The 15,144-nt window shown below is 53.5% G+C and overlaps 1 protein-coding gene across 1 annotated transcript in view; it reads right to left on the bottom strand.

Moving 5' to 3' along the window:
* The window catches only part of ZHX2 (zinc fingers and homeoboxes 2), a 152,107-nt gene that overhangs the window by 71,783 nt on the left and 65,180 nt on the right, over window positions 1-15,144 (bottom strand). Inside the window, exon 2 of the mRNA XM_040625560.1 lies at window positions 10,955-11,025. The gene's annotated coding sequence lies outside the window, so the exon portion shown is untranslated. The remainder of the gene's footprint in view (window positions 1-10,954; window positions 11,026-15,144) is intronic.

Genomic DNA, 15,144 nt, shown 5'->3' with positions numbered 1-15,144 from the left:
CATTCTGCATTAAAGAAGTGACGAGTCTCAATTGCTGCATGGAACGGAGGCCTGGCATCACGGTGGCTCCCAGCCCCCCGAACACTTGTATTTTCTGGCGGCGGACGGCATGCATGCAGGGATCAGGGGAAACTGATGGCTTCGTACAAAAATGTCCTCGTAGACCCTCGAAGCCCTTTGTAATGTGGCTGCTCTTCTGCTCGCCTGTCGGGAGCATCATTTTTGTTAAATATTAAGGAGCTGTTTGTTGAACTAATGTCGTCATGGTAACTGGGTGGGGGAGGGGTGCTGCAAGAGTCTGGTGCTGCCGAATTATAGCAGATTAATCAAGTGTGTGGTGTTCTTTAATGAGTTTCCCTGTGTGCCTCCCCATAACGATGAATGTAGAGGACCGGGGACTTCGGGTTTGCCCCCGCTGTCACCCTTAAAGACGTGTTCCCTCACCAGTTCCTGGTGCTGTGCTGTTTGGGGGCTGGCTGGCTGGATAGACGGACAGATGGACGGATAGATGGATGAATGCCGGAACCACAATTTTACATGTTCTCCTCCGAGCTGTTTCTGCCCACTCTCCCATTCGACAGTGGGAAGGGCTTTTGCCAGAGAGTTAGGGAAAGTCAGAGAGGTCAGGGAAGTAAACGGGGGCAGGTACGGCCAACGGTTTCCTTGCCTGAAAGGAGAACTCACGGCAACAACACGGGGGCAGAGCAGATGAGTGTAGACTCAGGCTGCCTGGGTCCAGATCCCAGCTCCATCTCCTCCCACGGGGTCACTCGGGAGGGAGTGGCCTGCTCTCCCAAGCAGCCCGTTTCCCCACGTGTCCGAGGGGTCGTGACCACGCGTGCTCGGAGGGCCGGGGAGGGGATTAGAGGCGAAGCTCTTACCACGGCGCTTGGTACGTGCCCGACCACATACTGACCATCACCCCCACACGGCCACCACCACCCGGAGGAATAGCCCCAAGAGAGGCCCTGCAGTGCTTTTCACGGTCTAAAGGTCTAACTGGGCCCTGCCCATCCAGTGCAGGGTCCACACCCAGGTCTGGTCAACTCCACCGCCATGCCATGTTCTCTCTGAGGTCGGCAAACTTTTTCTGGAAAGGGCCAGATAGTCAATATTTTAGGCTTGGTGGGTCACATGCAGTCTCTGTTTCATATATATATATATATTTAAAATCCTTTAAAAATATAAAAACCATTCTTAGCTCACAGGCTGCTCAGAGATAGGCATAGTTGGCTGATCCTTGCCATGCTGTCTTATGAGGAAACGGGAAAAAAAGGAAAGCAAAGTGAAAGGCGATGCGTACATGGCTTCTTCTCCCACTAAGAGCAGGCTGAAGCTACACATAAAAAAGAAAAACTTAGGTCCAGGAATTTGACTTTAAAAATCAAAGTAATACCGCCCTGGTGATTCCTTGCAGTCCTGCAATGCTCATTCCAGCGTTTAAGAAGGGAGACGTAGAAAAGGAGGGTGACCCAGCCAAGATCACATTGCTAGTAAAGGACAGAGCTGGCACCTAAGCCCAGGGGTCTGGCGCCTGACAACTTCACCACCACCCCATCCATCTACCTCCACTTCGTCGAAAATACTCTCTATGTTCTATTATTCCGAGACTCCGGATATCCTCCACCAGCTGACTGGTAAAGAGCCAGACTCTGGGGTCTGGCCGATCTGTGATCCAGTCCCAGCTCTACTGTTACTGAGTCTGTGACCTTGGAAATGATGAACTTTTTGGTCTTCAGTGTCCTTGATGGTAAAATGGGGGCTATTTGCTGCACCCCCCTCCCCGGGTGGTTATGAGGTTAGCAAATGGCCTTGGACATGCCAAGTGCTGGCCAGACGTCACAACAGTTATGACAATGACGGTAGCAGGCAGAAAAATAGCCCCCAGACATCCTCAAGCCCTGATCCCCAGAACCTGTGAATGTGTCACTTTAAATGGCAAACAGGAATGAAGGCTGCAGATGGCATTAACGTTTCTAATCGGCTGACCTTAGAATAAAGAGAGTAACCTGGATTACCTGGGTGGGCACAATGCATCCCAAGAGTCACCAGAGGTTGAAAAGACAGGCCCAAGAGTCAGCCTCAGAGTGATGCAGCAGGAGGGAAACTCAACTGGCCATTGCTGGCTTTGAAGATGGAAGAGCTTCAGGAATTAGGGAAGCTTCGAGAAGCTGTGAGAGGCAGCCGTGGGATTCTCTCCCAGAGCCTCCAGAAAGGAGTGCATTGTGTTGACACCCTGACTTTAGCTCAGGGAGACCTATTTCAGACTTCTGACCTCCAGGACTATAAGCTTGTGTGGTTTCAGGCACAAAGTAGTTTGCTACCACAGCAGAAGGAAAGAGATGGAAAGGAGAAAGCCTCCTCAGCGGGGAGCACCGCCTGAAGCAGAGACGGCATCCTGCACAGGCTGGAGGGCGGGAGCAGGCCTCCTCGGTGTGCTCACCGGTGCTGCTCGACCCACAACCCGGGGCTGAGGCCTGGACACGTGACCCGACCCCCTCCGCTCCAAGACACTTGCTGGGATGGCCACCAAAGCAAAGCCCTCTTTCTCTGGGGGTTGCTGAGAGAAGCGGCTGGATCTTTGGGGGAAACTTGCCTAAGCGAAGCCCACACAGAAGAAATCTGAGTCTCGAGATGGAGAGAAGCGATGCCTGCTGACACCGTTTAGATCCAGCTGGGCTCAAAGCCAGACCAGCTCAGACTTTTCAATTACATGAACTGCTTTTTTGTTTTAGACTTCCATCAATTTGAATTAAATCTCCAGCTTGTAACCAAAAGTCTGACTAATATAATCAAATATCCACTTAAGTACTGTTACCTACTAGTTTCAACTGTTATCATTTCCTTGGCCAATAAACTTTGGGCTCTGGAAGAACATGGAACGGGGTTTAGGGCAGGGCCCTAGGGCAAGGTGTCAGACGGACAGTAGGGGAAGGTGGGATGCCATCTCTCCCGTTCAGCTCAGATACGCGGAGTCTCCCCCTGGGGTAGGAGCAAGAGGAGCCTCAGGAAGGAGCAAAGAACCCCTCACACGCTACTGAGTGGGAGTGTGGTCTGAACCTGCACCTGGACCTGTGGAGAACCACACACCCCTAACGGGGTCTTCATGTCTGGTCCGGCAGGGCCGAGGGCATATAAGATCAATGGTAGCTTGGTTTCCTGAATGAGTGGTTCCTTCTGGTCTTGCCTCTTAAATGCCAATAGCGTCCCAGGGTTCTGTCCTCTGCTCTGAGCTGTCCCTGAGAAAGAATGCAATCACCCCACGGCCTTGCCTTGTTCCTCCGTCAGCTGTCTGCCTATCTTCATTCCTCTCCAGTAGGCCTGAGGGACGTGGCACATGCCCTTTGGTCATGGTGACAGTTGCCCACGTTGATTTTTCACAGGACAATGAGGGTGGGGTGGGGACTAGGCCACCGTTGGGGAGGGTGACACAATTTGAAAAGAACCCAGCTAACAGTCCTCTCTTCCTCCCCCGGGACTATCGCCATCAGGGTGACAACCACTGGCCTATATACGGATGACCCCTGAATCAGTCCATCCCGTCCTGAAATTGCTTATGCCCATGTTGGACACTTCCACTAGGATGATGACACAAATGCTAACATGAAAATTAATAGCAAGACCACTGCCAACGTAATGCAGTGCCAGGCGCAGCCCCTGACACTAGTGTACGGACCTGTACAGCCTCTCACGCAGCTAGTAACTGCGTAATCCCCATTATACAGATGAAGACAGAGGCTCCGGACAAGGAAATGACCCCTCTAGGGTCACACAGCTAGTAAGTGGCTGAGTCAGGAGTTGGGTTCTGCCATTCGGACTCCCAAGACCCCCTGCTTCACCACTGCTCTCTCCCCACTGCCTCCCAGTCCCTGGGCGTCCCACGAGTGCATCAAATACTACATTTCCAGGGCCTTCTGAACCACCTGGCACATTCTCCCTCTCTGTTCACTGCCTGGGGCTCCCTCTTGACTCCCCTGTCCTCACTTTCTGTGTTCAAGGCCAGTCAATGCGTTCTCTGAAGTGGTACCCTGGGAGCAACTCCCCTCGCTCCACCCCTGCTGTGACTATCCCTCCACAGGGCCACGCCTTCTCTCCAGGGCCAGCTCTCCGCTGCTGTCTCCTGACCGCGTCTATCTGTCCAAGCATCCGTTCTGCCTTTGATCTGTCTTACCTGAAGCCCACAGTCTGCACTATGGTCATGTCACGTTTCTACACCAGAGACCGCATCGCATCACCTGCTTCCTGGTTCCTGCAGGTGGTCCGATCCTGAGCGTGGCGTCTGAGGGTCTCTGGGCTTTGACTCACCCCAGCTGGCCCATCTCAGCCGCCACGTGCTCCCCGATCAGGCCCTACGTGCTCCAGGAACACCAGACTTTCGGCATCCTCCAAGCGTCCCAGACTTCCTCTCCCTCTGCACCTCTCCGCATGCTTCCCCGGCCTCCCTTTCTGCAGAAATTCTTCCCCTCCCTCAGGCTCTAGCTGACAGCCTCCCTGAAAAACCACAGGCAGAGTGAAGGACTTTGTTCTTGTGGGTGGGAAGCTCACAGTCTTGGTGTCAATCAGGTGATCGCAGGACACACTGACCTCTGCACTGACTGACTGATTTTGACTTACTAACTCTGGGCCAGCCCCTGTTCTAAGCACAGTCCCCAAACTCAGTAGTCCTAACTACCCTGTGAGGTGGCCCGTTCTGTAGATGAAGAAATGGATAGACAGAGAAGTTAAATAACTTGGTCAAGATCCGGGGCTAGCAAGGGTGGGGCTGGGGTTCTAACCAAGCCAAGTGCGTGGTCTTCACGACCCTGTGGTACCGCCTCGCTGGGTGCTGGGACCGTAAGGTCCATGGGAATCCAGAGAGGGGCAAGAGCTTCAGAGGAAGCTGCAGGATGTACTGAGGTGACACCCCTGGCTGCCCGGGCCTCCAGGTGACAGCTCCTCAGGTGAGCCTATGCTGGCCATGCCCTCTGACCTCAAGCCTCCCCCCAACTGTGCCCCCACAGCACTCTTAGCCCCATCCTCAGGAGCGACAAGACGAGGCTGGACAAGGATGAGGAGAGGGACCCACAGCAGGGCCATCACACAGGGAATGGAGGCTCAGGGGGGAAGAAGGAGAGGAAGCGTGAGGGACCCACTCCTCTTTCCCTGCCCATGGGGCCCTGGGCTGACTGCTGGCCAGGCCTTTCCCTGGGGTGGGGCAAAGGAGGCTCCTCAAACAGGGGAGCAGGGCATGGGATGCACAACCACTCTGCTCCAGGCCTCAGGAGAGAGGACGAAAGAGGAGCATGAGGTTGTCCAGGCCAGGGCCAGGGAAAATGGGGCAGACGCCCCAGGAGGCCAGGATAAAGGGTGTGCGTGCACTTGTCTGCTGCCCCCTTAGAACCTCTGCTCTCGGCCAACAACCCAGGAGTCCCACGAACGCTCCTGGGCTTTCCAGGCCTGCCCAACCTCCCGCCTCCTGTGACCAGGGGTCTGGCCCCTCCAGCCATGTGGATTCCTCTCCCTTCCTCATATAGATTGAACTGGTCTTGATGTTTTCTTTTTTTAAGTGAGAACTTAATCTTTCTCCTGAAGATTCCCAGGGGCTAAGGCTGAAACTGGGGTTCCATTTCAAATGTCTTACGCATTTTTAACAAGTAGATCTGTTCCTTTGGCATGGCCACACTCAATTCCCTTGATATCAACCTGACATTTGACCACCTTTGCTACCCTGACTCCCTATAGTGGGCGTGGCACTTGGGTTTGACACTTGCTGAGTTGAAGGGAAGATGTGGGCACGGTCTGGTCACTGTGTGGTTCGGCATCCTCTGGACAGAACTGCGACCAAAGCCTTCACGCATGTGCCTGTCAGGACCCTGGAAGCATCCGCTTCTCTACCCAGGGAACCAAGAGTAATTCAAGTTGAAGGTTTAAGTGGACCTTTCCCATTGAAAAATCATTGAGAATAAAAAGGAAGAGCCTCTGAGAAAACTAACAAGAGTCATTTGAAAAGTATGATGCTATTTTAAAAAAATCTATCTGTAACAGCATTTTCTCGAACATATTGTAAGAAGAAAGCTATGCTTTCAGGGGGACTATAGATAGGAGGTGGTACGGGGGAGAAGAAATAGCAGGTTTTGGACCATCTTTTTGTGAGCAAGATCGCCGGCGAGGTCTCTTCCGCATTTTATCTCGGTTATTCTCCCGGATGGCCCTGTGGGGTGTATTATTTCCCCATTTTACAGATCAGGAAACTCCGGGAAAATCTAGTTCTGGACTGTTTTGTCTCATCTTGTGCATAGAATTCTGCAAAAACAGCTTATTCCCAGCGAGTGCAGCCAAGTCTAATTCAGATTCTCTGGCAATTTGAAATAGAAGCCAAGCTGCCCATTGAATGATTTTCTACCTCAAAAACACCCTGCTTTCATTGGCGTTGCGGTCGTATCCATCGTCAGCACACAGAGTAAGCGTCCGAGGCATACAGGTCAGGCGCGCTCAGCCGTGTGGTCAGACTTGCTAAGCACAGGTCACTGTGCTCCCCTGCACTGCTGCCAGTTAACTAGCTGGGAATTCATGTGATTCCATTCACTGGAAGGCAACAGACCTCCCGTATGCAGGAGACACCCAAAGATGAAGACTTGCCACTTGGGTGGCTTCTAACATGGTCCGGATAATGGAGTGGTGCTGTGCTTTGCTTCTCTGATGCAAAACAAGGCTGCTGATAGAAAAGCCTGAAGTATGGGGGTAGGGAGTGAGTGGTCTTAGAAATTGCTTTGTGCAGGGATGCCAAAAACTGGCCCGGATGCTACAAGTCCTCTTCCTCGCTCCCTCAGCAGACATCACTAATCCATTGCAGCACACTATTTCCCAGACATTCCTCGGAATCCTTCTCAACACTCTGCCCCTGGCAGCCATGAGCAATTGATTGGAGCCCAGAAGATGAAATCTATTTACCATCCCTGCCCTAGCCCAGATACCTCATCTAAATAGGTGGCACAGAGGTGAGAGAAGGTGCAGGCATGACAGCCAGGGACTGGGGCTGCTTTCCTCTGAATGCTTCCCCTTTGAAGCTGCCCAGGAAAGCCCCTCATCCCTGGCCCCTTCCTACTAAAGGGAGAAGTGAAGTGGGGGTCACTTGGCAAAATGTTAGACATTTTTTAAGATCCCGTAGGTACAGGGGCAGTGCCTGTGCCCTAAATGATTTTTTTTTTTTAAGATTTTTTTTGTTTTTTTGGTCAGAGCGAGAGAGAGAGAGAGCACAAGCAGGGGGAATGGCAGGAAGAGGGAGAAGCAGGCTCCCCACTGAGCAGGGAGCCGATGTGGGGCTCGATTCCAGGACCCTGGGATCATGACCCGAGCCAAAGGCAGACGCTTAACCGACTGAGCCACCCAGGCATCCCTGCCCGAAACAATTTTGGCTCACACTATAGTCCTGCTATCCAGAAGGGTCACAGTGCGATGAGCAGGGGCGAAAGCTAGGCCCCTGGGCAGGCTCATTCTATAGTCCCCGTCTACTACTAATGCCTGATAAATGTCTCAGGCAAGCGCAATTCTTTTTAAAGGTAAAAGCAACAGCAAAGAGTTTATTGAAAGGGAAAGTACACACTCAAGAAGGGAGTGCGCGCAGGCTCTGAGAGGGAGCCGCCCCAGGAGACGTGGGTCTCACCTACTTATAGGGAACTTAAAATGAGCGGCTGAATATTCATGGGAGGGGTGGGGGGTTTTCCCCTTTAGTGTGGAGCTTTGGGGGACCTTGCCCATACTTACTTTTGGTCACTTGACACGTGTCCTAGAATCTTCTGCAAGCGTACTTTGTGCCCTCTAGCGCCCCTGGTGGAGGGGTCATTCTCGGTCATTAAGGCACTTACACGCACGTAAGTCTTGGGTCTTGATACAAGAGCCTGGCGTTTTTTTTCTTTACTTAGGTCCCTGACTACCTGTAGGCTGACTGCAGCCTTCTCTGGTGCTTACTGCCTGACACCCTGTTTTGAGTTCTGTTCCCTCATCCCTATGCTACCCTGCCTATAACACCATTGCCCTGCCTCTCCGCACACCTGCTCTCCTTTGGGTCCCGGGCTCCCCACACCTGCGTGATACACAGTGCAGTGGGCACTCCTTGACCCATGTTGGAGACGCGGGGCTCGCTCTGCCTGTGGCACCTGGCCCACACCTGAACAGCCCGGAGCACACCCAGGGCGAAGGTACCCCGCCCTAGAAGGGTTTCAGAGGGGGCCACTTGAAAGTGCCGGCAGTATGTCCCCATTTAGCCTGCCTAGTGTAGTCTCCCACTTTTCCAGCAATCCCAGCTGCCTAGGTCTCTTAACGGTGTGTACCCAAACCAGCCCCCAGGGGCCCTCCCCGGCTATGCAGTCTAGACTCTGCTAGGTCTGCCTGGAGCGCAAATATGGGCATTTGTGGAGTGTGAGGCTTGGACTCAGGCAGGTGCTGGCTACACCCAGTTCAGGCAAGTGCCATTTTTATCTGAACCCTGCTACGAGTCCTGGCGTGGGAGGTGGTGCCTTTTACAAAGGGAAGCATCGTTCTGAGACTCGGTCTCCCAGCTGAAGAGGCAGCCAGACCTCACCGGGGAGGGCATGGGGAAGGGGCACTGGCTGTGAGGCTTGAGCTCATGCCACCCAAACTCAAGTCTTAAATGATTTTCCATCTGCATCAACAGAATCTTTCTTCTGTACAGTACTTTTCAAGTTGTTAAGATAATTTCTGGAAGAGGAGGCTCGCCCTGGCTTTCAGTTCACTGGGGGACAGGGAGGTCCTGAGAAGTCAGACCACTTTCCAGGAGGGCCCCCAGCAAGTAATAAACGGCCGAGCAGCCCCTGACTTTGGACGGGTGCCAGGCCTACGAGGGCCCATCAGAGAGAACGGGGGGAAAATGCACCCGCCTTCTCACAGCATCTCCATTTTAGAGAGTGGGCTCAGGGGTGCGATTGTTTCCCTGTCCCCCATCCCTCCAGTTAAGCCCGGGCTTCTGACTCCCAGCCCAGAGCTCTGTCCTCTGCCTCACGCTGTCCCAACACTGCACCTTAATCCAGGGCCATGCCCCACGTGTAGAATAAGAATAGGGCTAATGTTTATTGGGCACTTACTATGCACTGGCCCAGGGCCAGTTGCTGGACAGGAGTTAATTCCCTGACTCCTCACAGCCACCCTATGTGGTAGGTGTTATCACGATCCCACTATCAGCCGAGAAGACAGAGTATATAAGGTCAGCAACTTGCCTACGGCCCCGCAGCTAGTGGAAGAGGCGGGGTTTGAACCTGGGCCGACCGACTCCAGGGGCCCTGCTCCTCTTAACTAGACATCACCTCCCTGGATGCCTCCCCATCGCTCTTCCTTCCAGTCATTTGACAATCACTTACTGAGCACCTACTATGTGCCAGGTCCTGTGAATCAAAGATACAGCCCTTGCCCTCAAAGGCCCACTCCTGCTTAAAGATTTGCCAAGAAAGCATCAAGTCCTGGCTCAAAGGTATTGCTCAACCCTCCCCTCCCATTCCTTGTCTCCCCAACCCCCCCAACCCCCCCCCACCCAGCCCCTCACATCACTCAGGTCACAGCTGAACAGACAGCCTATGCACAACAACTGCCAAACTAAATTCTCATCCGTGTTGTCAGTTTCTTAAAGAAAACCCCATCTCTGGCCTCCCACGGCACCCTGCCCTCAGGGGCCCTTGATAAATATTTACAGCTGCAGCTGACCCAGGCCCAGGGGAAGAAGACCCGGTCACAAAGCACAAAGGAAGCCTGGGGGCTCATTACTTCGACCTTCCCATTCACAGTGGGTGTCCCTTCTGTGCAAATTCCCCACCTGGGTCTGGGGTGCCATTCTTCTCACGCCAGCTTGAGTTTGTGGTACCGGTCTTGCCAAAGGGCCCCGACCCCCTCAGGAAGCCACCGTCACCGTCCTCCCACAGTGGGGGACTGGGGGAATCCTGCCACAGTGTTCCCCATGCCTTTTTTTTCTGGTCTGTGTGGCCTGGATCAAAGCTCTCGATGGTAGGACTAGCTGGTTAATCTTTTGGTGGTTGGTGCAGGGGACAGGGCTCCCCGGAGCCTCTAATCAAAACCGCCACCATACGTGGGGAGTTGCCCACCCCATCATGTACGTGAGGTGCCGTGAGGTGTGTGTCTGTCCGACGGTAGCTCGGGTACACCAGAGGCCAACGGACGACAACAGGTCTCAGGAAGTCCCGAGGGTCATCTCCTCCACGAAATTCCGAGCAGTTTTGCAGCAGAACCCCGTCAAACAGGCAGTGCTGAGAGCGCGTGCGCTCACAAGCCCCCACCCCTCGTCCTACTACCCCTGCGGGTTCCAGATCAGGGGAACCGAGTCTGTAAGACACTACCCTGGTCAAAACCGCTCCTTCCTTCAACGGAAGCTTTCTTCGATGCTTCTGCAAACTGCACTTGGACTCTTCCAGTGACAGGGAACTCCCTACTTCTAGCAGGTGCCTATTGCACCTCGGCATGCCTTCTTTTGTTAGGAATTCATCCTTAGGCCGATTCTGCCCATTCTTCAATGACAGCCCTTTAAATGTGCAAACATGGCTTTCTCACCTCTCATTGGTCAGGTCTCCTCAGGGCTAGGGGTTATGAACTGGTGCGAACCAGGCAGTTCCCTCTCTGCTCTAGGAATATCTCCCTGACCCTGGACACAGCTCCAAGCACAGGCCCTCTGGGTGGTGCATCTGAGCGGAGAACGGAAGCCCAGGCGGCAGACTTGGTTCACTTCTAGGGAGGGATGGGCGGGGCCCCCGTGAACTCCAAGGGACTCACACCTGGATTCTCAGCACTGCGCCATTTCCAGGTGCACCTGGACGGAAACAGATCTCCAGCTGCGAAAGCCAGCCGCCCCCTTGGCCAGGCTCCGGGTCTGGCTGCCCCACGCCCCCTACTCATCCCCTTTCCCTTCTTGAAATCCAGCTGAGGCCCAGCCTCCGCCCAACACAGTGTCACTCACCAGTCCCGGATTGCTTACATCCTGGGAATCTTGGTACACGCCGACTCCAAGAGCAGTCAGTGTGTCGAGACCTGCAAAGAAGAGAAACTCAATATTAAAAGCAGGGCAGAGCAACTGGGCATCCAACGGTCTTTCCAGGCAGCCCGGAGGCACCCGGAGACTGGGACGGAGACACAGGACTGGAAAGGGAATGGGAAGGACTGGGAAGGACGAGCTGCTCATTACACCGACCTCAAAACCTCTGGGCTTTGTGGTGATGCTGAGAAGGGTGGGGGGAGGGGAGAGACCCTCACCCTGGGTGAGTCAGCAGCTGGCTGAGAAGCAGGCCTTTCAGGAGAGGGAAACCAAAAGCAGGAGCAGATGGGGCGGGGTGGGGAGGTGTCTCCTGCCCCTTACTCCGGCTCTCCTTGAGTCTTTGGAGTCTGCTCCTAGCAGCGGCGGGCCGTGTGTGGTTCCATTTTGCTGAGGGTGAGGGGAAAAGCCCTGTGCGCAGGCCTCAAGTCAAAAAGATACTGCAGTCCTTAAAACAAAAGCCCCAAATGCGTATTTATATCCTGGGAGACTCCTGCCAAGCGAACCCTGTGTGTGCTTTGAAAATTCCTCAGGAGAGCTGTAGCCGGAGGAATAAGGCGTGTGCCCGGCTCAGAGGCTGCGTTCCCAGCATGGCAAGTTGAGGCCTGAGCTCTAGAGGTTTCTGCAGCGGGCAGAGGCCCACCTGCAGCGCACGTGTGCGCGTGGAGCAGCGTGCTGATGAGCCGCGGAGGCCGCGCTCCTCGCTCCCCACACCCAGCTTGCCTCTGAAGCAAAACCTGTTTTTTCTTGTTTCCCTAAGAATTCGGAGGTGAGCACAGGGTTCTCTATTCATCTATGCCTGTTTGCAAAGAAGAACCTTTTGACTGGAGGGGGGCGGGGGGAAGACTCTTCAGGGCAATAGTTTCTGTGGACATGTTACCACGCACCGGGCACTGTATACACCTGCTCGGTATTCTTGTTCTTCAAAGGGAAGCTCGCATCACCTGGGAGCTTGCTGGAAGAACAGCGTCTCAGGCCCCACCCAACACTACGGAGTCAGAACCTGCTTCCCAACCAGCTTCTCGGGTGATTCCTGGGCTCACTAAAGTCTGCAAAGTTCTCCTTCTCGGTCTTGGAAGGAATAGTAATATTCATCCATAACCATGGAAGGAAGGAAGGAAGTCGTAGCCCATCCTCCAGGTGAGGAAAACAAGCTCAAGAAGCCACAACTTGGCTATTGTGGTCTTACTGCCAGTAAGTGGTCGAGCTGATCCAAGCCCCTGTTTGTGTGATTCCCAAGTCAGTGTTCCTTTCCACGGCATGATCTCGGGGGAGCAGAATGGGGGGCTGAAGGGGTCGGCAGGCCCGGCTTGGTGGGAGGGCTGAGGGAAGGGCAGTGGGCCAGCGGTGGCTGGATGACCTCAGGCTCCACAGCGAGAGGGTCCTGGGTGTCCTGGAGAACACTCAGGGAGGGAGGTGTCTCACATGGCAGGCTGGTTCCCCTCCTCCCCGCTTTTGTGAGGGCCTGCAAAAATTTTCCAGCTAAAGGGTCTGGGCCTCCTTCCTGCAGGAGAATTCAAGCTTCTACATTAATCTCAGTGATTAATTTATGCCGATTCCAGGGAGTTTAGCTCTCTGGCCCCTTGTACTGAGAACTAACCATCCAGCAGAAGAGGTACCCAGGGGACCATTGAACCTTAGTATCCCAGACACTGACGTGCAGGAAGGCCAATACTCTGTAAAGTCCTTTAGAGTTTAGAAAGAGCTTTTCATCCATTAGCTAATCGCTCCTTAAAAGAACTTGGGGAGTGTCACCAGTGCTATTTTGCAGTTGAGGAAAATGAGGCACAGAGAAGTTAAGTGGTTTTCCTGAGGTCACACAGCTTTCGGGCAGGTTGGAGTTGAGGTCCTCTGACAGCTCAGCTGCTCTTGGTGGGGAGACAGATCACGTCACGGGTTTATGGTGCTCTCACTTAGTTTCGCCCAACTCCATATGGCTTTGCTCTACACTCTGCTCACAGAATGCGTTTACGGAATAGACTCATGGGCCAAGAGGAAGATGGTCCACAACCCACACAGGGGGTGTGATGGTTACCTTTCTCCATGGAAACTGGCCAGCCGGCATGCTTGGTTTATCAGTTACATGTTACAAGACAGATCATTCCTTCTATTGCTTCCGTAAGGCACATGAGCTCACATAAGGTAGACAGGGGAGTGATGTCAGTAAAATCTGGAGGTCGCAGTGGTTCACAGGCAAAGGTTCCCAGCACATTAATGTTTTGCTCCAAGTGATGGCAGCTGGATGCAACACCTGGGCTCCCGGCTGTCCGGACGCCCACCTGGGCCATCCTCCTCCTTTCGGCTCAGTGTGGCCACGTGCTCTGTCTTAGCAACTCCTGTCGCTCAGTTCTCTCGGAGGATCTTTGTGCAAAGGCCATGCGCGAGCCCATCCATCTCTGCTACTCTCTGGCAAAGGCTGCAGCTGCCCTTCCTCCTGGAACTTCTGACACAGGCATCTGTCCCCTTCTGCCTTCCCAGGCTGGACCCAGTAGCCCCTCCCATCAGGTCCCCCTCTTCCTTTGTAAAATATAGCCCATGCAGTGACTCAGGCCCTAGGTTAGCGATGTATTTTTTTATTTCAAAATTTAGCATGCGCTTTGAACTGCGTTTGTATGATCTCTATGATTGTGCTTTATTACAGAGTTGCATGGGTTGTGAGCGCCCTGCTGTCCCCCAATGGCCCCCCAGAGCGCTGTGATTTTTGACTTTTTTGGAATGCAAGGTTTTACAGGAATGCATACATCATTTTACAGCAGAAATGCCTTCGTAATGTAGTTGCATTAGAGGTACTAGTATCTACTTATTATACATTGAATGTGTTACTACTAAATCCTGACTATATTAAACATTTGATTAATAGTCCTTTATTGAGTGCCCGTATATACCTGATTCTGTGCTAAGCACCAGATAGACATAAAGAAAGAAGACCCGGTCCTTACCTTTAGGAAACTCACAGTATAAAAAGGAGGAAGAGAAATACTAGTCTGAGTTTGAGAAAGGACCGTGTGTGCAGAGAATAGAGACCACACTCCTTACTGCAGGGCTTCCAAAGCCCTGCGAGGCCCAGCCCCTGCTCATCTCGCCCTGCCTCACCTTGCCCCCCTGTATTCTGGGCTCGCTGACGGACTGCTCAACTTCTTGAATCCGCCATGCTCTGGGCAGCCCCATGGTTCTCCTTAATCCCTTTCCTTCAATGCTCTGTCCTTCCCCTTCCCCTAAGTAACCCCAACCCCCCTAGAATCCTGTCAGCAGGTCCGTTAGCTGCTGTTATTACTGATGGTATTTCCTATTATCCTTCAGCCGGCGGGGTGCTTCTTGAGCAGAAGGAAGCAGAACGACTTGCAATGCACTGTGCATTGCACAGTGAACAATTCTCAGAGCTGGGGGGAGGCTCAGTGAGTCGGTCCTGTTTCCCCTGTTTATCGTCGGACCCAGCGCTGTACCATCGCCCACAGGACCCCTGGGCCTAACCAGCACGGGCGAGAGCACTGGCCTTGGAGACAGGACTTCCGAGTCTGGGTCTCACACGCTTGTTCGGTGCCTGCACACCCATCACTCCTCTCCTCAGGACCTCGGCTGCCTTACCAGCCAAGTCGGGCTCTAACAGAACCTCCTCCTTGGGCGGCGTGGGGGCCCCAACGCCCTGGTGCCAAACACCGTTCCTGCACGTGGAAAACGGCAGCTCTCGTGGTGAGCGCTGGAAACGGACTAAAGGACCTTCCGATGTCCTTCAAGCGCTACCTGTGCACACGCTTCCAGTCTTCCTGGCTCAGGACTCCTTTCACCACAAAGTGCCGGTCATATGGAGCAAAATCCCAATAAGGAAAAATTCCCCTCCAGCTCCCCCCTCTCCCCTTGTGGCCTACTTTAAGCCTACTGGATTGCTAGACACCTGAAGGGGGGGAAAGGGAAAAGCTACTTGAACAGTTTGTAGGAGAAAAAACACCCCCACCCCCACCCCGCCACGGTCACTCCCACTAACACAATTTATTCCATTCCATGTCTTCATTCAGCAAACATTTAGCAGATGAGTAAGAAACTCCAGGTCTGGTGAACAGGTCACTATGTCCTGCGGTGATGGCCTCATATTGAGGAGAGGGTGAGGAACCCATGGAATA

This window comes from Ursus maritimus, unplaced genomic scaffold, assembly GCF_017311325.1.
Source record: "Ursus maritimus isolate PB19 unplaced genomic scaffold, ASM1731132v1 scaffold_9, whole genome shotgun sequence".
In the NCBI taxonomy this organism is placed as follows: Eukaryota; Metazoa; Chordata; class Mammalia; order Carnivora; family Ursidae; genus Ursus; species Ursus maritimus.
Note: the sequence above shows the minus strand (reverse complement) of the source record. Positions and strands in the feature narration are given on the sequence as shown.